Source organism: Pongo abelii, chromosome 5 (genome assembly GCF_028885655.2).
Source record: "Pongo abelii isolate AG06213 chromosome 5, NHGRI_mPonAbe1-v2.0_pri, whole genome shotgun sequence".
Classification (NCBI taxonomy): domain Eukaryota; kingdom Metazoa; phylum Chordata; class Mammalia; order Primates; family Hominidae; genus Pongo; species Pongo abelii.
In genome coordinates, this window is record NC_071990.2 from 145,182,475 (window position 1) to 145,205,794 (window position 23,320).

At 38.1% G+C, this 23,320-nt stretch overlaps 1 protein-coding gene and 1 long non-coding RNA gene across 11 annotated transcripts in view; one reads left to right on the forward strand and one right to left on the reverse strand.

The window, feature by feature from the left end:
• The window catches only part of PHACTR2 (phosphatase and actin regulator 2), a 298,625-nt gene that overhangs the window by 87,872 nt on the left and 187,433 nt on the right, over positions 1–23,320 (forward strand). The gene's annotated exons all lie outside the window — the stretch shown is intronic.
• The window catches only part of LOC129060092 (uncharacterized), an 85,756-nt gene that overhangs the window by 14,489 nt on the left and 47,947 nt on the right, over positions 1–23,320 (reverse strand). For 3 of the 7 annotated variants that reach the window (XR_008526505.2, XR_008526508.2, XR_008526506.2), the window contains 2 exons: positions 4,420–4,676; positions 1,985–2,163 (listed from right to left, as the gene is read on the reverse strand). This is a non-coding gene — a long non-coding RNA (uncharacterized LOC129060092). The remainder of the gene's footprint in view (positions 1–1,984; positions 2,164–4,419; positions 4,677–23,320) is intronic. The other 4 variants (XR_008526511.2, XR_008526507.2, XR_010140364.1 and 1 more) reach the window with 2 other exon arrangements.

Consider the following 23,320-nt stretch of genomic DNA (forward strand, 5'->3'; position numbering starts at 1 on the left):
GCAGGAGAATTGCTTGAACCCGGGAGATGGAGGTTGCAGTGAGCCAAGATTGCACCACTCCAACATGGAGTGTAGAGACTGAATGAGACTTCATCTCAAAAAAAAAGTATAGTCAAGGAATATGGTGTTTAAAATAGAATATGGTGTTTAAAATACAGTCATGTATACATACAATAGAATTAAATAGTTTCTGTGCCAGAATTCTTATTTATTGTGAGATATATCAAATTTTTACTTGGTGATTCAGAATTTAAACTATATCACTACCTATACAGTTTATTCAAAAAATAAATATTAAGTTATAAATTTATTAGTTATTTATGACTTAAGTAATCTTTATAAACAAATATTATTTATAACTTATGCCACATACTGTGAAAATAAACTACTTCTCACAACATCAAAAAGGATAATAAATATAATAATATTCAATATATAATAATATTCAATATATAATATTGAATAGGTCATTGCTGCATATTGATTTCCATTTCCCTTTGTGCAATGTGTCTCCAATAGATGTAATATCACCAGTGACTGTGTGAACTTTGCAATTGCTAAAAATGACTGGGTGAAGCTTATTAGTTCTTATTTTCTTTGTCATAATTTTAGAATATAACTTAATCGAAAGACATATTTAGCAAATATGAATTGAGTGCCTACTGGGTCAGGCACCCTGCCGGGTGCAGTGAATGGGGCAGTGATGAGACACATGGAGTCCCTGCTCTCATGGAGCTTACATTCTATTGAGGCCAACAGACAGTGACCAGATCAACACGTAAATGTATGATAAAATGCCAGGAAGTGATAAGAAGCATGAAGAAAGGTAAAGCAGAGTGGTGGGGCAGGGACAACTGAAGAGCTCTTTTAGGTAAGGTGAGTTTCTTTCCAGTGACTGGCCATCTAAATGTGACTGGGTTACAAAATTTGGGAGATTTGCAAGCATAGCTTTGTAAAACCTTCTTTGATCAGTTTGGTGCAGTTTCAGGTGAACGCTATTTTTTATTTCAATTTGCTTGAATGCTTTTAAGTTTTGTGCTGTTTCAAGTTTCAAGAACAAGAATTTTACCTTGTTTTGTGTGATAACAGAATGAAGGCACGTAATTACACCGACTGTCCCTCACCCCTGCCAAACCTTTAGTGGCCCAAATTGGTTTAAAATTTAGCACAAAACCGGCCGGGCACGGTGGCTCGCGCCCGTAATCCCAGCACTTTGGGAGGCCGAGACGGGTGGATCACGAGGTCAGGAGATTAAGACCATCCTGGCTAACACGGTGAAACCCCGTCTCTACAGAAAATACAAAAAATTAGCCGGGCGTGGTGGTGGGCGCCTTTAGTCCCAGGTACTCCGGAGGCTGAGGCAGGAGAATGGCGTGAACCCGGAAGGTGGAGCTTACAGTGAGCCGAGATTGCGCCACTGCACTCCAGCCGGGGCAGCAGAGCGAGACTCCGTCTCCAAAAAAAAAAAAAAAAAAATTTTTGCACAAAACTGCATTGTTATCAGAGGATGTTCCCATGTCTTAAGAAAAACCTGGCAGTATTAAGGTGGCAGCTTGATTACACAAATAGTAAATCATGTCTTCCTTAATAACAAAGACCTGTTGTTTATCCTTATAGAGACCAAATTAACACATGTTTATCTCTGGAAAATGTTGCTCTTAAGAGCTTCTGCCTGCGTGTGCTATGTACGCCAGGGGGCATGATGTGAAGCGTGTCAATTAAAGAAAGACAGGGAAGGGTTTTAGCAAAGACATTAGAATTTAAACAACCAAGGAGAGTTTCTTTCAGCTATCACATTGAGCAGGTATATATTCATTTTAAGATACTGATATTACTCAAACAAGTTTGGAATTCCTCTTTTAGAAATGTCTTTGGAGCTACTTTACAAGACAAACTAAAACGTTAGGTTGATTATTAGTGCTTTCCTTTGCCAACTTGGCGCTTCCTGCTCAGTGTATGTCAATAGATTAGAACTATTTCTTACCCTTGAGACGCCAACGCTGTTGTGAGGAGACAGATGAGACATAGAACTGGAAGTGCTTAGATATCTATGAACCAAACAAGTTAGAAGGTCCAGGAGGGAAGGGCCACTTGGTGATGTAGGGGAGGCTCCAAGGGTGATGATATTTGGGCTGGGATGTTTGAAGAACAGGTTCAAGTTTGCTAGGCAGACGGAAATGTGAGTCTCTAACTTTATAACCACACATTATTATTTTCAAAACTAAGATAGCTTTACTGAGTTCGATAACTTGCCTTATTCAGCAGACTTAGACTAGAATGATCTTGACTAATTTAAAAAAATTTGTAGGACACAGATATTTTATACCTTTTAATTTCATAAATATTTATTGAGTTCCCAATTATATACTCAGCCACTACCTTAGGTAGCCTTGCAGAATTCAAGAGTCTTTCCCCATCTTTTAATTTTTGTATTAAGGTGAGATTCGCATGACATAAAATTAACCATTTTGAACTGTCCAATTCAGTGGCATTCAGTACATCCACAATGTTGTACAACCACCACTTCTTTTTTTTTTTTTTTTTTTGAGAAGGAGTCTCGCTCTGTCGCCCAGGCTGGAGTGCGGTGGCACGATCTCGGCTCACTGCAACCTCTGCCTCCCAGGTTCAAGCGATTCTCCTGCCTCAGCCTCCCTAGTAGCTGGGACTACAGGCGCGTACCCACACCCAGCTAATTTTTTGTATTTTTAGTAGAGACGGGGTTTCACCATGTTAGCCAGGTTGGTCTCGATCTCCTGACCTTGTTATCTGCCCACCTTGGCCTCCCAAAGTACAACCACCACTTCTATCTGGTTCCAAAGCCTTTTCATCTATCTCAAGAAAACCCTATACCCGTTGTGCAGTCATGACTATTGTCCCCCTCCCCAAGACTCTTGCAAACACCATTCTGCTTTCTATCTCTATTGATTTACCTATTTGGGATATTTCTTATAAACGGAATCATAAAATATGTTACCTTTTGTGTCTGGCTTTTTAAATTGAACATAATGTTTTCAAGGTTCACCCAGGTTGTAGCAGGTTATCAATACTTCATTCCTTTGTATGGCTGCATAATATTCCATTCTATGGATATACCACGTTTTGTTTCTCTATTCATTTGCTAAAGTACATTGGGTTTTCCCCACCATTTAGCTATCATGAATAGTGCTGCTATAAACGTTTGTGTACATGCATTTGTCTGCATTCGTTTCCTATTGTTGCTGTAACAAATCACCACAAACTTAGTGACTGAAGGCAGCACAGATTCATTATCTGAGAGTTCTGGAAGTCAGAAGTCTAGCAGTCTAGTGTCAGCAGGGCTGCATTCCTTCTGGAGGCTCTGGGGGAGAATCTGTTTCCTTGCCTTTACCGACTTGTTAGAGGCTGCTGGCATTCCCTAGCCTGTGGTCCCTTCTCCTAGGTTCTAAGCCATCAGAGTAGCACCCTCTCATCTTAGACCTCCGCTTCTGTCTTTGCACCTTCTCCCTTTGACTCTGACCCTTTGCCTCCCTCTTATAAGGACCCTTGTGATTACATTAGGCCCATCCAGATAATCCGGGGTAATAGCCCCATCTCAGAATCCTTAATTTAATCATATCTGCAAAGTCCCTTTTGCCATATAAGATACCATTTATAGGCTCTAGGGATTAGGAGGTAGATATCTCAGGGCAGGGAGGGGCTGAAGGTGGGGGAAGAGGGAGATCGTTGTTCACCCTACCCATGGTATTTCTTACTTGAGCAAAGTCTGATTTCTTTAGCAGTGCTGGTCACAATCCTCACTAGGCTAATATTTTCATTATTCATTTTTCCAAGAGATTTCCCTTTACATTCTGGTCAATGGGAAAGAAGATGAATGTTTAAATGCAGGATATATATATATATATATACACATACACACATATATATATACACATACATATATATATATATATACTGCAAATCCTTGAGGGCAGGGATGGCCTTATTCAACTCTTGATGTCCAGTACCTAATAGAGTTCAAGTCACATGTTCAATAAGTACAGAAAATAATGGTGGTGGGTTATATCCTGAAATGAGGGAGGGTATCATTTTATAGTTTTCTTAAAGATGTCCATAGAAATAATAAGATTCTGTAACTCCAAGTACAAATACAGATCTATTATATGAAAATCATATTGGTCATATGCCTTCTCCCTAAACATCTTCTGGAGGGGGAAAGAGATAATAGACGTCTAACCAGGTCTGCTGAGAGGGACAGAATTTTACCATCTGAGAAAGAGCAGAACATATTTTTGGCACTCAGTCTAAATTTTTCCTTTCAGTGGTATTTTTAAAACCAAGTGAAGTTTCAGCATTTGAATTATTGTCAAGCTCCACATTGGACAAGGAATTAGCTAAATATTAAATTAGGTAATTTGGGCTTTATTCCAAACTAACCAGTACCTCATAGTGATGGAGAAATACAGTTTGGCATCCTAATGGTACCTCTACAAAATGTCCTTGAGTATTGAGTGTTCTGTGTCGTGTGTTATTCATTGCTGGGAACAACCTGTAGAATGTGCCATCTGCAACATGTGGCATCATAGCCTTCATGAGCGAGCAGACGGTGTAATCCAAGCTGACCTCTGAAAAGCAATCAACAGTATTGCAGCTCTTCTGTTTTCATCTTCTTGTGGTTCACAGTTCTATTAAGGTAATCTCTGTGAAAAGAGGAAGATGAAAATCTTGGATACATGACCAAAATAACTTTAATAATGGGATTTGAGTCATTCTTAATATTGTCATTATATTTCAGAATTATAATTCATAATATTAAGATGTTTATAAATATTATTTGAATGAAGATCAAAAAATTAAAAGATTTTATTTACTATCATTTAAAATATTTTCTTGTTTTGGATGAATGCAAACATTGAAGAAACAAAGTATGTCTAGAAAGCTATAGTAAGGCATATTCATTCTGGCTACCTTTAGAGGAAATTTAAGAAATAATGTTAATATACCAAATGTTTGACTTGATGACACGTTTAAATTAAATACAATTGTAGAATCTCTATAACTACCTACCAGTTTTATCAAATTGCATTACTAACCTGAAACCTCTATGCCTTAATTATAGCTCAAAAACAAATTAAAAGTGTTGTGATAACTGTTATTGACTCAGTAAACAACTATCATTAATCCTTCATAGGGTCATTGTAGGATTAAATGAGTTAAGCTTTCAAAGCCCCATTCCTGACACATTATTTATAAAATGAATAAAAATCATGGTAATGAATTCACTCATCCAACACGCTTGGCAAGGCAAAGTAAATTCCTTTGTTTAATTGAAACTGAACAGAGCAGGTCTATATCATACGTAACTCACATGTTATGGTACAATGCCATTTATACTGGAAAATTGAAACTAATAAGTGAAAATAACTAGTGATGGAACTAAGCCAGAAATACACTGGTATGGATCAGCCTTTGGAGCAGGGAAAGAACTGAAATGGTTCACATTGGAGAGAACTCTTGAACTCCAAGTCTTTCTCACAAAAAGTCATTCCTAGGTCTTCTTAATAACCAATGCTTCATGCAAGTCATGTATTTAATGGCTGCTCGAAGCAACACAAACTGTAGCAACAAGTTATGCCACAAATCCTTTCTTCTCTCCCTTCTTGAATACCAGCCTTCCTTGTTGGAAGGTACAGAGCAGGGAATTAAATACTTAACACAAACACTGAATGTCCACAGCAGCATTTTATAAGAGAAGTTTTATGTAGTATCTAACATGCCATATGTTACATCATTTCAAGAGGATTTAACCTTCTAGTAGAAAGCATTCTTTTTTATTTTTATTTATTCATTTGTTTTTTAGAGACAAGGTCTCACTCTGTTGCCCAGGCTGGAGTGTAGTGGTATAATCATAGCTCACTGCAGCCTCAACCTCCTGGGCTCAAGTGATCCTTCTGCCTCAACCTCCCTAGTAGCTAGGACCACAGGTGCAGACCACCACTCCTGGCTAATTTTTAAAATTTTGTTTTTAGAGATGGGGTCTCACTGTGCTGCCCAGTCTGGTCTTAAATTCATGGCCTCAGACAATCCTCCTTCCTCGGCCTCCTAAAGGATTAGAGGCCTAAGCCACTGAACCTGGCCAGGCAAGCTTTTTTTAGCCTGCTTCCTGGCTCCATCTGCAGAGCTTGTGTGCTTCCATGCCTATGGTACACCCAGTTAATTTGTATTAAATTGAATGGAAGACTTTCTCACACTAATAGGGAAAAGACAAGGCCATAAATTCAGCTGAATTCTTAACCAATAATGTCCAGCTTCATTTTCAAACCCCACAAACGGGGTCTCATTGACAAAGTTCAATCTGCATTCTGGTCCTGGGAACCCTGTGCACATTCTAGGAGTGAGACAATCTTAGAAATGTTGAGCTTCTCGTAAAGTGCACACACTCTAGAAAACATCATTAAGAGATAAGCAGAGTAGAAAAGGACAAAATTGATGGAAACCCTAAGATTCTGTCTTTATTCGGCAGTCCCTTTTTTGATCAAATTTGTTCCATTTCTAGGGCTATGCCTATATCTGTTATAGTACAATGCCATTTATGCTGGAAAATTGAAACTAATACATGAAAGTAAGCAGTGATGGGACTAAGCCAGAAATGCACAGTTATGGATCAGCCTTTGGAACAGGGAAAGGAACAAAGATGGTTCACCTCCCAACCTGGCCCCCTGCCCCTCCCTGGCCCTGACTCTAAGCAGATGGTCAATTTGCATTGTTCCAGAAGTAGAGAAGCAGGAGTACATCAACTACAAGGAGAGCCTCAAGCTGCCTTTTTTGTTTTCCCTATCTCGAGCACTGGCTCAAACTCATCTAGGGAAGGCTGCTGCTTTGAGGTCCACATGATATTGTTCTTTAGACTGCTTCTATTTGGGGAAGAATAAGAATATTTTTAATATTCTGTCTTGTATTTTACCTAAGTATGTATGTTATTTTAAAGAAACTATTTAGATACCCCCTGCCACCAATTTATTAAAATAGGCTAGAATTTGCAAATAAAGGCAAATAAATGTGTTTGACTTTTTAAAAGTTAGTGAACTTTATATTTTAGAGGAGTTTTAGGTTTACAGCAACATAGAGAACAAAGTACAACAAATTCTCACAGGTGTCAGGGGGTGTCTGCCCCCGAGTATGGACATCCACCACTAGAATGGTGGATGATTTGTTAGAATCAATGAAACTACATTGACTCATCATCATCTAAAGCCCAACATTAGGGTTCACTCTTGGTGTTGTACATTTTATGGATTTTGACAACGTATAATGATATACATTCACTGACACAGTGTTATATACAGTAGTAGTTATATACAGTAGTTTCACTAATCTAAAAAATCCTCTGTGCCCCACCTATTCATCCCTTTTCCCCCCTAAATCCTGGCAACCACTAATCTTTTTACTGTCTCCATAGTTTTGCCTTTTTCAGAATGTCATATAGTTGGAATCATATGGTATATAACCTTTTCAGATTGGCTTCTTTCACTTAGTAGTATGCACTTAAGGTTCCTCCATGTCTTTTCATGGCTTGATAGCTCATTTCTTTTTAGCACAGAATAATATTCCACTGTCTGGACATACCACATTTTATTTATCCATTTACCCACTGAAGGACATCTTGGTTACTTTCAAGTTTTGTCAATTATGAATGAAGCTGCTATAAACATCTGTGTGCAGGCCTTTTTGCTGACATAATGTTTCGACCGATTTGGTTAAATACCAAGGAGTGCAATTGCTGAATCACAGGGTGAAAGTATATTTAGTTTTATAAGAAACTGCTAAACTGTCTTCCAAAGTGGCTGTACCATTTTGCATTCCCATCAGCAAAGAATGAGAGTTCCTGTTGCTCCACGTCTCTACCAGGATTTGATGTTGTCAATGTTCTGGATTTTGACCATTCTCAAAGTTGAGTAGTGGCATCTTGTTGCTTCAATTTGCAATTCCCTATCGACATATGATGTTGAACATCTTTTCATATGCTCACTTGCCTTTTCCATCTGTATATCTTCTTTGGTGAGGTCTTCCTTTTTAGTGAGGACATCTTTAGAGAGACCTTCTGTTCAGGTCTTTTGTCCATTTTTAAATTGGATTCTTCATTTCCTTATTGTTGTGCTTGAAGAGTTTATATTTTGGGTAACTATCATTTATCAGATATGTCTTCTGCAAGTAGTTTTTCCCAGTTTGTGGCTTTTCTTCTCATTATCTTGACATTGTCTTTCAGAGAGTAGAAGTTGTTAATTTTAATGAAGTCCAGAATATTAATTATTTATTTCATGGATCATGCCTTTGGTGTTGTATCTAAAAAGTCATTGCCATACTGAAGGTCACCTAGATTTTCTCCTACATTATCTTCTGGGAATTCTGTAGTTTTGTACTTTATATTTAGATCCATGATCAATTTTGATATTTTATAAAGGTCTCTGTCTAGATTCATTTTTTTGCATGTAGATGTCCAGTTACCTTTTGAAGATGAACTTTGTAAGATGAACTATAGATTTAAGGTGAAAGTAAAAACGGTCCTCATTTAGCAGCCAATATTTTACTTAACAAGGCAGTATCATAAAATGACTATGATAATTATATTTCATTCTACTTTTACAAAATACTAGTCAGTGCAGGTATGCCTACTGACATCATTTTTACTGTACTACAGCAGGTCTTCCAACAGGGAAGTAAAATAATCTCATGTAGAAAATGGCCTAAAAAATGTTAAGCTCTGAGTCCCATGTTGGCCTTTTGCAGTGTGATTATTTTCAGAACAAGATTTCTTTTTCCTTTTGCAGATAATCCAACAATAAAAATATAATTATGGAATTGCAACCTCTTTGGGAGAAGGTCCTAATATATATTCTAAGTTCTCTTCTGGAAAGTTACATCTTAAGAATGTACCGTTCCTTTCAAAGGCCATAATTAAACAATATGTTTTCCTGCTGCCTGATCTTGCCAGAATAGGAACACTTAGTCCTTTTCATTTAATAAGAGAGCAGTTTTGCTAAAAATGAAACTTAATTTTAAAAATTTTGATATGTGCCATTGTATATATTTGAAGATGGTATTTATATCCTCAGAGGTTATTGAAAAAGAGGTGATCTGATTTTAAACAGCGGTCTTGGTGCCAGCTGTGCCTTATACTACTGATCAGTTTGTGTTCATTGTATGATAAGTGTTTACAACAAAGGAGTCTGATAGTGAGGATGAGCCAGTTAGATGATTTATCTCTGGTCTATTCCATTGGAGAATGAGGCTTGGATTCATGCCAAGATGATAAAAGACAGTAGTATCTCTGTTATAAGGTGTCAGACTGATGACTTTATAGTTGGGCATATGCAGATAGCTTCAGGCAGATCTTGGGTAATTTGCATACCACAAATATTTGCTCACTGTATATAGCTAGCAAATGAAACAAATACCACAGCAAATATAAAACCTGGCCTTGCCTTCATGGGATCTCATAGCCACAAATTAGTGGGGCGTCACAAATTTAAAAATCAACACCAATATTTTAAATCATTTTCTCATTTTTTTTTTAGAAAGGAAAGACTAATTTAGATAGCCTGAGGAATTGAAGTAATTTCTACGCACAGAACGTGTATCTACTCTAAGAAAAATGAACTTTCTTAGGGTCACTATTATCATTAAGATGGTGCACAAATATATTCAAAAGCATGACATTTATCCTCTCCACATTCTTGTTCTCTGCAGATGGCATGTGTTACTTTATCTCCATTAGTATATCTTTTTAAAACCCAAATTAGATTATACATATTTGTTACATAACAATAATTTTTCACTTAACAGTATCCATTGGATATCTATCCATATTGATATATATGAATATTTTAAATACTATTCCATTATTTGTATGTACTCAAATGCATTTAACTGGTTCATATTGATGGAGCATTTAGGATGTGTGTGTGCATATGTGTGTGTGTGTTTTCTGTTACAAAAATGCCACATAAAGCACACATTTCAGAAATCTTCAGTTACTTAAATAAATATAGGACAAACTCTTCAAAGTGGAATTGTGGGATCAAAAGTACATAGCTTTAAAATCTTGATAGATACTGCCAAGTTGTCCTTCTAAATGTTTCTAACTATTTATACTCCCACAGACAGTGTATGAGAGTGCCTCTCTTTCCCACCAACCTCAGCAACAATTAATATTAGCAGGCCTATAAATCTTTGGCAACCCAATAGGTGAAAAATCATTTCTAATTATTGTTTTAATTTGTTTTGTTTAGTGCCAGTTGTATGTACTTCTTTTCTGTGACCAACTCTTCATTCTTAGCTTTTCCCCATTTTACTTTAAGGCCATCTTGTTGATTTATAATGGCTCTTTATATTAGGGATGTTACGCCTTTATCATGAATGACACAAATGCAGGCCTTTTTTATTTGAATGTAAATAAGAAAGCTTTTCATCTTTATAAGCTTTTTATTTAAGGCTTCTGGATTTTGTATCCCATTTAGAAAAGCTCTCCCCTTCCTAATTTATTTTTTCAAAACTGGACCAGGTGTGGTGGCTCGTGCCTGTAATCCCAGCACTTTGAGAGGCTGAGATGGGCAGATCACTTGAGGCCAGGAGTTCAAGGCCAGCCTGGCCAACATGGTAAAACCTTGTCTCTACTAAAAAAAAAAAAAAAAAAAAAAAAAAAATTAGCCAGGCGTGGTGGTACACACCTGTAGTCCCAGCTACTCAGGAGGCTGAGGCAGGAGAATCCTTTGAACCCAAGAGGCAGAGGTTGCAGTGAGCTGAGATTGTGCCACTGCACTCCAGCCTGGGTGACAGAGTCAGGCTCTGTCTCAGAAAAAAAAAAAAAATTAAACCATGCTTTCCTCTGCTGCCTTTATGGTTTCTTTTTGTTATATGCATGAAAGATTATATATATTTTATTATATATGAAATGTATTTTTACATAAGGGGTGAGGTTGGGATCACCGTTTATTTTCTTTGCCAATGTGCTTCTACACATCATTCATTAATTTTCTGATTCATTTGAAGTATCACCTTTGTTACATATTATTTTCCATACATGTTGAGACCTATTTCTGAATGCTTTATATCAGTGTTTTTCAAAGAGTAGCCAATAAATCACTTAAGGTTGTCTGCAGTCTATCAGGCAGTCTATAGGCAGTTGGATTCCAAGAAAAATGTTATTAAATGATTTGATTCACAAATTTAAAATAGAAGATAAATTATGACTTCCACAGAATTTCTGTGCTTTCTTAATTATTTTCATACCTTTAAACATTGCCCATGCCCATGTATTAGCTCATCTTGGGTAGCATATATTTAACAGGGTAGATTTTGCCATGAACAATGAATTTTCAGGTCCTTTGTATATTATTATTTTCATTTTGAAATTTGCTTCTTATTTCTTTTGGGCTATGATACATACCCAACTCACCAAACAAGATGTACGGCTTCAAAGTCATTCATTAAAGTGTAAATGTCAAGTCCTTTTGGTTGTCTCATATCTTAGTAGAGGAATATAATTCTAGCTGAAAGTGGAATAGATCTTCCCTCTGCCATCCCCTGGCCATCAGCACTTGGGCACATGGCCACATGGCCCTAGGTGTCACCATTAGATGCTCTCAATCCAGATTCTCAACACAAGGGTTGCCATAAAGGTACAGGCCTGAAGAGATTTGTCATGCTGGCCTTCAGTGGTAGGGATGGAGTGTCCAGGGGTTGCATAGTTTGGCAGCATGACTAACCGAGGGCGGTGCAAATGGTGGTGTGCTAAGCAGGTGGTTCTTCTGAGGGATCCTTGCTGTGCCTTGTTCCCTTGTTTTTGCTATAAGCTCAATTCCATGAGCCACTCAGTATCCTTCCAAATAATTTTTTTTCTAAGTTAACCATTCTTTTGTTTTTCTAAATTAACCATTCTTTTGTTGTTTGGAAAAAAAGAAAAGAAAGAAAGAAAAGAAAAGGAAGGAAGGTAGGAAAAAAGGAAGAAGGAAAGTAAAGTGCACAGGAAACGTAACAATGATATTTAGTTTTTCTTGGACTGGTAGCTTATCCACTCTTAGTCCTCAATATGTTCTTGGTAAGACTTTGCCAAATTGAAGTATATTCATTTTCTATGCTGCGTAACAAATTATCACAAATTTAGCAGCTTAACACAACACATATTAACTATGTCACAGCTTGTATGGGTCAGGAGTTCAGGCACAACTTAGCTGGGTCTTCTGCAAGGCTACACTCTAGGTGTTGGGCAGGACACAGTTCTCATCTGGAGGCTTGACTGGGGAAAAGGGACTGGTCCCATTTTAGCAGAGTCAGTTCTTTGCAGCTGTAGCACTCATCGCAGCTTGCTTCTTCAAAGCCAGCAAGGAGAGCAAGGCTCTAATGCAAATCTGCTGTAGCAATGGGAGTCTTTTATAACATAATACAATCACAGGCGAAACATCCCTTCGCCTTTGGCAAACGTGATAACATAGTCATGGGAGTGACATCCCATCACCTTTGCAATGTTCTAGTTGTTAGAAACAAGACACAGGTCCCACCCATACTTAAAGGGAGAGGATTACACAAAGTCTTGAACACCAAGAGGCAGTGATCATGGGGGGATCATCTCAGTGTCAGTCCACCACAAAGCTTTCATGTCAATTTCAAACAAAAGCTATAGCATTTCTGGTAAAAACAGTCTAATGATTCCAGAACAAGGTTACAATAATATTTTTAGTGTGTAGTTGATGAATTATTTCAGTAAATATAGATAGAAACCACAAATACTAAGGTCTTCCTTGTAGCAAATAGAGACTTAAGTTATAGTATTGCTGAGAGCTTGATTGGCAGTTACAAATTCAGTGATCGCTATGGCTTAAAAAGAAGCAGAGGAATGCCAGGTGCAGTGGCTCATGCCTATCATCCCAGCACTTTGGGAAGCCAAGGTGGGAGGATCACTTTAGGCCAGGAGTTTGAAACCAGCCTGGGCAACATAGCAAGACCCTGTCTATACAAAAATAATAATTAAAAGATTAGCTGGGCATGGTGGTGCATGCCTATAGTCCCAGCTACTCAGGAGGCTGAGGTGGGAGGATTGCTTGAGCCCAGGAGTTCAAGGCTGCAGTGACTATGATCATACCACTGCACTCCAGCCTGGGCCACAGAGCAAGACCTTGTCTCAAAAAAAAAAAAAAGTATCACACACACACACGTACACACACACACACACACACACACACACCCAGCTATCCAAGTTTTGAGTTTATTTTTCATTTTATATTAAGCATTAAACACCCCAAACATATATTTGCTTAAGAAAAAATGCTAAATACATAGTTTTAAAAAAGGGCAGTGAAGTTAGAAGATGAATGTTAGCAGGCAGATTCATCATACTTTTCCTTCAAATATTTTAAGAATAGTAAATCCACAGACAATGCTTCTTGCATGTAGGGAAGTACACGTGTCTTGTACATTGCTCTTTCTAGCAATGTAGATAAATTCCTTTGTTCTACTCTGTCAATTTTCCTGCCCAATTGCATATTTGTCCTTAATAATCAGTAGTTTACAAAATTTATTCTGTCTAAAAATTGTAATTTAGAGTGTTCGTAGCTTCCCCAAAACTATGAATGACATTATCTCCTTAATGATCATTTTCTCTTTGCCCAGTTGTCAGGCAATAAAATTATTCAGTGTAGCATCAAAAGCCTCAGCCAAGGGCTGATAAAGTCAGATGAATCTACATACTTATGCATAATTTTTTTTAACAGTGTCCAATATTCTTCTGAATTATTTTTGAATCATTACATCTTTTTGCTTTCATGAGCCACCAATGCTATGCTTCATAAAATGACAATTGCTGCAAAGTACCTGAAGTACTGTCTGTCTTTCCAAAACAAATTAATGATAAGATATACCTATAGCAATGTAATGTTGTAAAACAAACATAACAGAACTTTATATAGTGATTTAATCTTTAAATCATGTTGGGAGTTAGTGTTTATGCCATCAAGGCTATCATTGCTCAAAACATTTCAAAAATTACTAAGTGAAAGCATATTCAGAGCCATCTTATAAGTGACACAAGCAAAATAATTCTTATTTTTAATTTACACTTTTGTTTTATGCTTATGTAGATCACCTATTTTTACTTTTGGCATCTAGATGACATTTGGCCCATTCAAAAAGAATTAATTGTGCTGGGGAAAAGTCTTTAGGTTTGGGAGTGAGAAAGCCTGATTACAGTGGGAGGGATTACTAACTCTCCCTTTGATGATGGATTAGCATACCCCAACATGAGTAAGGATAGCGATGGTTTAAGCAAGACAGTTGACAAGCTTGATGTAATTGATCAAGAACTTTGCACACAACAAGTAGATATCATTCCTCTTAGGCAAATATGAAACATACACAAATATTGACTATTTACACAGTCACAAAAGAAGTTTTAAGAACCACTGAAGGGTGATTTGATTTGCATTACTTTTTCTCACTGTAGTGCAGTTAAATTAGAAGTCAACATAACTACTCTGAAGATAATGTGTTCTGGTTCCTAGCCTCCAGAAGCTGGAGGAGGCAAGGAATAACAACTTGTTATTAATAGAGTCATGCGCTACGTAATGATGTTTCAGCCAACAATGGGCCACATATATGATGGTAATCATATGTAACTGTAATAGAGTTGAAGAGTTCCTATAACCTAGTGATTTCACAGTTGTGCTGTCATAGTGCAAAATGCTTTACTCACATGTTTGTGCTGATGCTGCTGTAAACAAACCTACTGCACTGCCAGTTGTATGTAAGTGTAGCACATGTAATTATGTACAGTACATAATGCTTGATAATGACAACAAATGTCTATGTTACCGGTTTATGGATTTACTATACTTTTAATCACCATTTTAGAGTGTACTGCTTCTACTTACTGTTTTTAGAAGGTCACTGTAAAACAGCCTCAGTCAGTTCCTCCAGAAGGTATTCCAGAAGAAGACACAAAGGATGGATAGATGAGCAAAGTTAACCAGGACACTCAGTCAAATAGAATAGAATAACATTCTCAAACAAAAGACTTAAAGACAGACATAAGGAGAGCAACTTGCTATCTAGCTAGATGCATTTATGGAAGTGCAGAGATGGAGGAGAAGTGAGCCAGGAGATGAGGTTGGAAGGTGAAGCAGACCTCACAGAACCAGTCAATGCCTACAAAAGGTCAATGGGTTTTGTATTCCTCTTGATTGAGCCTCAAAACAAACATTTTCCATTTCTGTTTTCTGTCAACTAATTTAGTGCTATTAATACATTAATAAACTACTACTTAATTTGAAAAAATACTAAAAGTATTTCTCAAGTACAAGGGACATTCTCAGGCAATTGTGTAGTGGACTGCATAGTGGCTCCTCAAAAGATATGTCTATGTCCTAACCTCCAGAACCTGTGAATATGACTTTATTTGAAAAAAAGATCTTTACAGGTGTAATTAAGTTAAGGATCTTGAGATGAGATCCTCCTGGATGACCCAGGTGGGCCCTAAATCCAGTAAGTGTCCTTATGAGAGACAAAAGAGGAGAAAATAGAGACACACAGAAGAGAAGGCATGTGTCTTAGTCTGTTTTTTGCTGCTGTAACAGAATACCTGAGACAGGGTAATTTATAATGAATGAGAATGTATTTCTCATAGTTCTGGAGGTTGGTGGTCCACGATCAAGGTGCTGGCATCTGGTGAGGGCATTCTTCATGACTCATGGAGGCAGGCATCACATGGCAGAAGGGCAAAGAGAGAGCAAGAGGGGGTTCAAACTTGCCGTTTTATCGCAACATTAATCGCACCCTTTGGAGTGGAGACCTCATGGCTTAATCACAATTTGAAGGTCCCACCTCTAAATACTGTGATAATAGCAATGAAGTTTCAACATGAATTTTTTAGAGGACAAACATTCAAACCATAGCAGCATGTGAAGTTGGAGGCAGAGATTGGAATGGTATAGCCACAAGTCAAGGAATGCCTGGAGCCTCCAGAAGCTGGAGGAGGCGAGGAAGGATTCTCCTCCAGTGCCTTCAGAAGGAGCACTGCCCTGCCAATTCCTGACTTCTTACCTTCAAATCTGTGAAACAATACATTTCTGTTGTTGATTTGTTTTTTTGTTTGTTTGTTTTTGAGACAGAGTTTTGCTCTTCTTGCCCATGCTGGAGTACAATGGCATGATCTCAGCTAACCACAACCTCCGCTTCCTGGGTTCAAGTGATTCTCCTGCCTTAGCCTCCTGAGTAGCTGGGATTACGGGCATGCGCCACCCTGCCCGGCTAATTTTGTATTTTGAGTAGAGACGGGTTTTCTCCATGTTGGTCAGACTGGTCTTGAACTCCCGACCTCAGGTGATCCACTGGCTTCAGCCTCCCAAAATGCTGGGATTACAGGCGTGAGCCACCGCACCCAGCCAAATTTCTGTTGTTTTAAGTCACCAAGCTTGTGGTAATTTGTTGTGACAGCCACAAGAAGCAAATACAAGCAGCTGAGATGAAATGGAGTCCTATATGCATTTTATCTCTTGTGACGCTAAAGAATGCCTAGATATTTATGCATCTAACTAGGTAATCGTGTTTGTCCCACTCATGCATGGCCAACAGCTACATAGAGGTGAATTATATACAGCTCCTCTGCAGTAAAGTACACTGTAGCACCTCTTTAATCATACCAGATCCTTCATTCAGAATGTCCTTTCCATTCCACATACTATAGTCCCAAACCCTAGATGAGGTCAGGATACACTGGCCTTATACTGATACTGTTGTACAATGAATAGGAATTTAATCAATGTCCTATTATTATTATTTGTAATTTCCTCTTGGTCTTGGAATGTCCTACAGTTTTTGAAGATCCAGCTTCTGTACCACATTGTTATTAGGGAGAAATTATTTACTGTCTGCATCGCAAGCAGTCTTGCTTTGGAAACACTTCGCGAACCTAAAAAATGTGATCTGTTGACCAGAGCAATGAACAACTATGGTAACGTAAGTAAGCAAAATTCACAAATAAAACAAACACTTCATTGTGTCAAAGATTTTCACCTTCTTATCTTCAGAGCTTTTAGTAGAACTGCAGTCAGATGTAGTGGTTTGGGCATGGCTTGTTTGATTGTGTTATGGATTGAGCCGTGTCCCTACAACCTTACATGTTGAAGTCCTAACCCCTAGTACCTCAGAACATGACCTTATTTGGAATAGGGTTGTTGCAGATGTAATTGGTTTAGTTTAGATGAGGTCATTAGGGTAGGCTCTAATCCAGTATGACTGGTGTTCTTATAAAAAGAGGAAATTTGGACACAGAGATACCCACACAGGGAGAACACTATGTGAAGATGAAGACAGAGATTGGGTGATGCTTCTACAAACCTAGGAATGTCAAAGTTTGCCAGCAAACCATCAGAAACTAGGAGAGGGGCATGGAACAGATTCTCCCTCACAGCCCATCCTGCCAATGCTCTTGTCTTGGGACTTCTAGTCTATGACACTGTGAGACAATACATTTATGTTCTTTAAGCCATCCAGTTTATGGTACTTTGTTACAGCAACCCTAGCAAACTAATAGTTTGGCTATTCCCTATTAATTTGCTTGGAAGTTGTTCATGAGTACTAAGATAGCTCATGAAAATACAAAGCAAAAGACTCTATTTAAATTATATTTCAGGTAATTTCATTGTAAATTATTTTGGAATTAACTATACTAAAAAGATTTTATAGTGCACATATAATAATGAATTGAGTACATCATTATTTTACAGAGACATTATTGGTGAGGATATTTATACAAATTATTGTTTAAATGGGTCTTTTTTTTTTTACAAAAAATATTTCATAAATAATCTATCCCCTGACTCCTTGATTGGCTTCAGAAGTGTTTTGATATAGACATCATCTCAAACCAAATTTAACATCACTTCTAGTTGGATAATTTTTAGTGGTTCAATTTAGAAATATTTTCTTAAAAATCCACAGATGGAGTCATACTATGCACAAGTTACTTCTGAAAATTGGTTAGTTTATGGTCCAAAAGTAATTAAGATTTGCATTCAATTCAGTTTGGAATTCAGTAAATTTTAGTAACATTCCTTTGTGAAGTCAAGTCACTGGTTATAGCAATGTTTTAACCATCAGTTGTTTATAATGCATTGTGTCATCTATATATAAGTCATGGGCATTGAAGAAGGAAAATGTACCTTCAGTGAACTTTGGAATTTAGTTCCCCAAAGGAGGGCTATTACTAGAAATGAACAGAGAGGTACAAGAGAGGCATAAATTAGACTCAAATGGGGCCCTCAAAGAGCCCCAAATCTAGGGTTTTATTTTCATTGTTAGAATGTCTATGTCTGTCTATGTCAGTAATTGGGATTATTTTTAAATTGAAAAACTCTATCCCACTTTAAAACTCCTAAATAGAACAAGCATTTATCTAACCTTAGTATCATAACATAACTCCTCAAAGTTTATTGACTTTAAAATAACTAAATTCAGTAGCTCTCAAATATCCATAGTATAATGAGTGACAGACCTGTAAAATCTAATTGACTTTATTTGGCAGACACAGGCAAACACATACATGTATTTTAACATAATATGATGACTACTTAGACATAACCTGATCCTTCAAATACAACTGAAAAGAAGGTGCTCCATTTTGCATGATTTATCATTGAACTAGAGTTTCCTTTCCTGGGTACATGGAGCAAATAGAAAAGATAATTAGAATTCCACTTTTCTTGAAATGTCAAGAAAGGCAGGTGTACTCTGACCTCAGCTTTAAATTTAACCAAATATATAGGGGGATTTGAGACTGCTCAACATGTTTCTCATGGAATTTCCCCCAAGCACTACTCTCTGAAGAGCCTGAAAAAGTATGTAAGAAAAGTCTTGTTCTCTCTTGACATGAAGTTATGCTCAGCCTGCTTATTATGCTAGAGCTTAGTGTCTGAACAGCAGAGAACATTTTCTCATCCTTAGTTATGTTTGTTGTTCTAACATAACAGTCTTCTGATCACGATGATTCTCTATAATCAACATTTCTTAAGTGCCCAGTGAGGTAAGTCTTGCTTCTAAAGAATTTTAAAATGTATTTTTAGCAAGGCTCTAAAGATTAAGTCTTCACCTTGCTGTCAGCAGTTACATTTTTTTTTCTAAGGGGTAAAAAGCACAAACCAGAATTATGCTGGATCTCCATTAAGATATAAAACATTTTATGGTGCCTGGTTGCTGTTGACCTACATTGATAATTGGAAATATTACAACTTATTGCAAAGCTACTATGTATTATGTATTATGTGTTTTGCATCCTTTTCTGTGATGTAGATAATATTAGTCCTATTTTGCAGATGAGGAAACCAAGACTCCGAAAGCTAAAAAACTTGCTAAAGTCACATGGCTAATGAGTAATAGCAAGATTCAAAATCAAAACAACCTGACTCTAAAACCCTCCTGTTAATCAATGACCTTTTCTCCTCTCAAAATTCTGCAATAAATGGAAACCATTTCACATGTGTTTATTCATTCACACCTACAGTGTGCCAGCTCCCAGTGTAGTCTAGGGATACTATCCATGGTGAAGAGGACAGGCTAGGTCGTTGCCCTTATGGGCTTGCATTCCATTGAGACAGATACATTTCTCAGTGCTTAATTTAGTTAAGTGAGATGGGGGCGGTAAAGAAGAGAAAATAGAGAGACAGAGAGTCATGGGGTTTCAACTTTATGTGGGAGTCAGGGAAGGCCTCCATGAGGAATTGTTAGCTGCAAGGAAACCTTGGTTGAAGTGAGGGAGGAGGAAACCTTGCAGATATCTTGAGAGAAGAGCACCTGTACAAAAAGAACAGCAAGCACACAGCCCCTGTGCTGGGAATAGGCTTGTGTCTGAGAACCACAAAAAAAGCCAGTGTGGCTGGAAAGGGCAGGTAAGGGAGAGCACAAGGGGAACTGGGCACAGAGCTAGCCACAGCCAACTCAGAGAGGCGTTGTAGGCCCTGGTAAGGATTTAGGACTTTCTTTTCACTTCTGTGATAAGAAACCAGTGAAGGGTTGGGCTTGGGGAAGTTGCCCCTGGCTGTGTGGTCGCAGTGGAAATAAGGGAAGCAGGTAGGATCCTGCCATGACCTGAGAGAGATGTATGGCTGGGACAGAGCCACAATAGTTGGAAACTGGTGGGTGATGACATTTGGGGTCTCTTTTGAGAATTCAGGGGATTTATCATCTCGTTGGTGGCAGGAACAAAACTCATAACAGCATAGTGGAAGAATACAGACAGCATCCTGTTAAGGACAGCAGTGTTTTCTGCAACTTCTTCCATGTGTCTACTGCAAATTGTCTGAGAAGGGCAGGGCCTAGGAAACATGGTGGAAGTTTTGAGATAAAAATATTGTAGCCCATCTGCATTTCCCTGGGAGCTCAATTAGTTATCACTTTGCCTTACTAATTACTAAGAGTTCATCATAGTTCTAAACAGATTCCTCAAAAGAATTAAATTCAAAGGACAAAGGGGTAGAAAATGGATCTGACTGTCTCTGCACTGGGAACTCCTGGGAGGGGAGGACGAGGAGGAACAGACCAAACAAAGCACGGCTGATAGAAAGAGAAGCCTGCGATGGGTGGGCTGAGTCAGGTAAGACAGAAAAGCTTGCTAAGGTGGAGTGGAAGGAAATCCCATCATTACTGTGGCTGCCCTCTGAGGTAGGAAGGAATGAAGAGCCCAGGGGGTTTAAAGTGCTCTGAGGCACTGATACTCTAAATGTGGCATGCTAGCCTAGGCGAAAGTGTAATTCAAACAGGCAGACTACTCTCTCTGCATTCCTACAACTGCTTCTCCTTCCCAGGATGTGTGCGTGTGTGTGTCTCTGTGCATGTGTGTGTGTGTGCTTGTGTCTCTGTGTGTGTGTCTGTGTATGTCTATGTGTATATCTGTGTGTATACAAGTGTGTGTCTTTGTATATGTGTCCGTGTGTGTATCTATGCATATGTGTCTATGTATGTTTGTGTGTGGGTGTCTGTCTGGGTCTATGTGCATGTCTATGTCTATGTATGTTTGTGTGTGGGTGTCTGTCCGGGTCTATATGTATGTCTGTGTCTATGTATGTTTGTGTGTGGGTGTCTGTATGTCTATGTGTACGTCTGTGTGTGTCTGTAGATGTGTCTGTGTGTGTATCCGTGTGTGTGTGTCTGTGTGTGTCTATGTGTATGACTGTGTCTATGTATGTCTGTGTGTGTCTCTGTGTGTATGTCTGTGTGTCTATGTGCATGACTGTGTGTGTCTGATTACACTCAAATGCTTCTGTGGAAAGAAGTCAATTAGATTTTGCCTTTCCGCATGGCTGCTGTGCGGCCTGTGCTTGACCAACCATCAACCAAAGCCTGTGGCTTTTCCTGTGAAAGGAATGCCACGTTTTTGTGTGTGTCTGTTTGTAAACAGTGACATTCAAGCACAAGGGTTAGGGATGGAGTGGATAAGGAGGGTGTGAAACAGCACAAATCAGAGAAAATTTAAGAGGTACAAGAACAAGGTTCTTTGCCTTGGCTTTAAAATGCTGGTAAACACTAACTAATTCTATGAGGCCAGCATCATCCTGATACCAAAACCTGGCAGAGATACAACAAAAAAAGAAAACCTCACACCAATATCCTTAATGAAACACCAATGCAAAAATCCTCAACAAAATACTGGCAAACCAAATCCAGCAACACATCAAAAAGCTTATCCACCATGATTCAGTAGGCTTTATCCCCGGGATGCAAGGTTGGTTCAACATACACAAATCAATAAATGTGATTCATCACATAAACAGAACTAAAGACAAAAAAACACATGATTATCTCAACAGATGCAGAAAAGGTCTTTAATAAAATTCAACATCCTTCATGTTAGAAACGCTCAATAAACTAGGTATTGAAGGAACATAACTCAAAATAATAAGCACCATATATGACAAACCCACAGCCAATATCATACTGAATGGGAAAAGCTGGAAGCATTCCCCTGAAAACCAGCACAAGACAAGGATGTCCTCTCTCACCACTCCTATTCAACACAGTACTGGAAGTTCTGGCCAGGGCAATCAGGCAAGAGAAAGAAATAAAGGGTATTCAAACAGGAAGAGGAAGTCAAACATCTTTGTTTGCAGATGACATGATCCCATATCTAGAAAACCCCATTGTCTCAGCCCAAAAACTTCTTAAGCTGATAAGCAACTTCAGCAAAGTCTCAGGATACACAATTAATGTACAAAAATTATTAGCATTCCTTTACATCAACAACAGGCAAGCTGAGAGCCAAATCATGAAGGAACTACCATTCACAATGGCCACAAAAAAATAAAATACCTGGGAATACAGCTAACAAGGGAAGTGAAGGACCTCTTCAAGGAGAACTACAAACCACTGCTCAGAGAAATCAGAGATGACACCAAAAAATGGAAGAACATTCCATGCTCATGGATAGGAAGAATCAATATCATGGAAGTGGCCATACTGCTCAGAGGGATTTATAGATTCAATGCTATTCCCATTAAACTACCGCTGACAATCTTCACAGAATTAGAAAAATCTATGTTAAAATTCATGTGGAACCAAAAAAGAGCCCAAATAGCCAAGGCAATCCTAAGCAAAAAGAACAAAGCTGGAGGCATCACCCTACCCAACTTCAAACAAAACTACAGTAACAAAAACAGCATGGTACTAGTGCAAGAACAGACACATAAACCAATGGAACAGAATAGAGAAGCCAGAACTAAGACCACACACCTACAATCATCTGATCTTCAACAAACCTGACAAAAACAAACAATGGGGAAAGGATTCCCTGTTTAATAAATGGTGCTGGGAGAACAGGCTAGCCATATGCAGAAAATTGAAACTGGAGCCCTTCCTTACACCTTATAGAAAAATTAACTCAAGATAGATTAAAGACTTAAATGTAAAACCCAAAACTATGGCAATACCATAGTTGTAAAATAGACTTTGTAAAACCCATAGACTTTGTAAAACCCAAAGTCTAGGCAATACCATTTAGAACATAGGCATGGGCAAAGATTTCATGATGAAAACGCCAAAAACAATTGCAACAAATGCAAAAATAGACAAATGGAATCTAATCAAACTAAAGAGCTTCTGAACAAAAAAAAACTGTCATCAGAATGAACAGACAACCTACAGAATGGATGAAAATGTTTGCAATCTATCCATCTGACAAAGGTCTAATATCCAGCATCTCTTAATACAAGGAACTTAAACAAATTTACCGAAAAAAAACAAACAACCCCATTAAAAAGTGGGCAAAGGACATGAACAGACACTTTTTTTAAAAAAAAGACATACATGC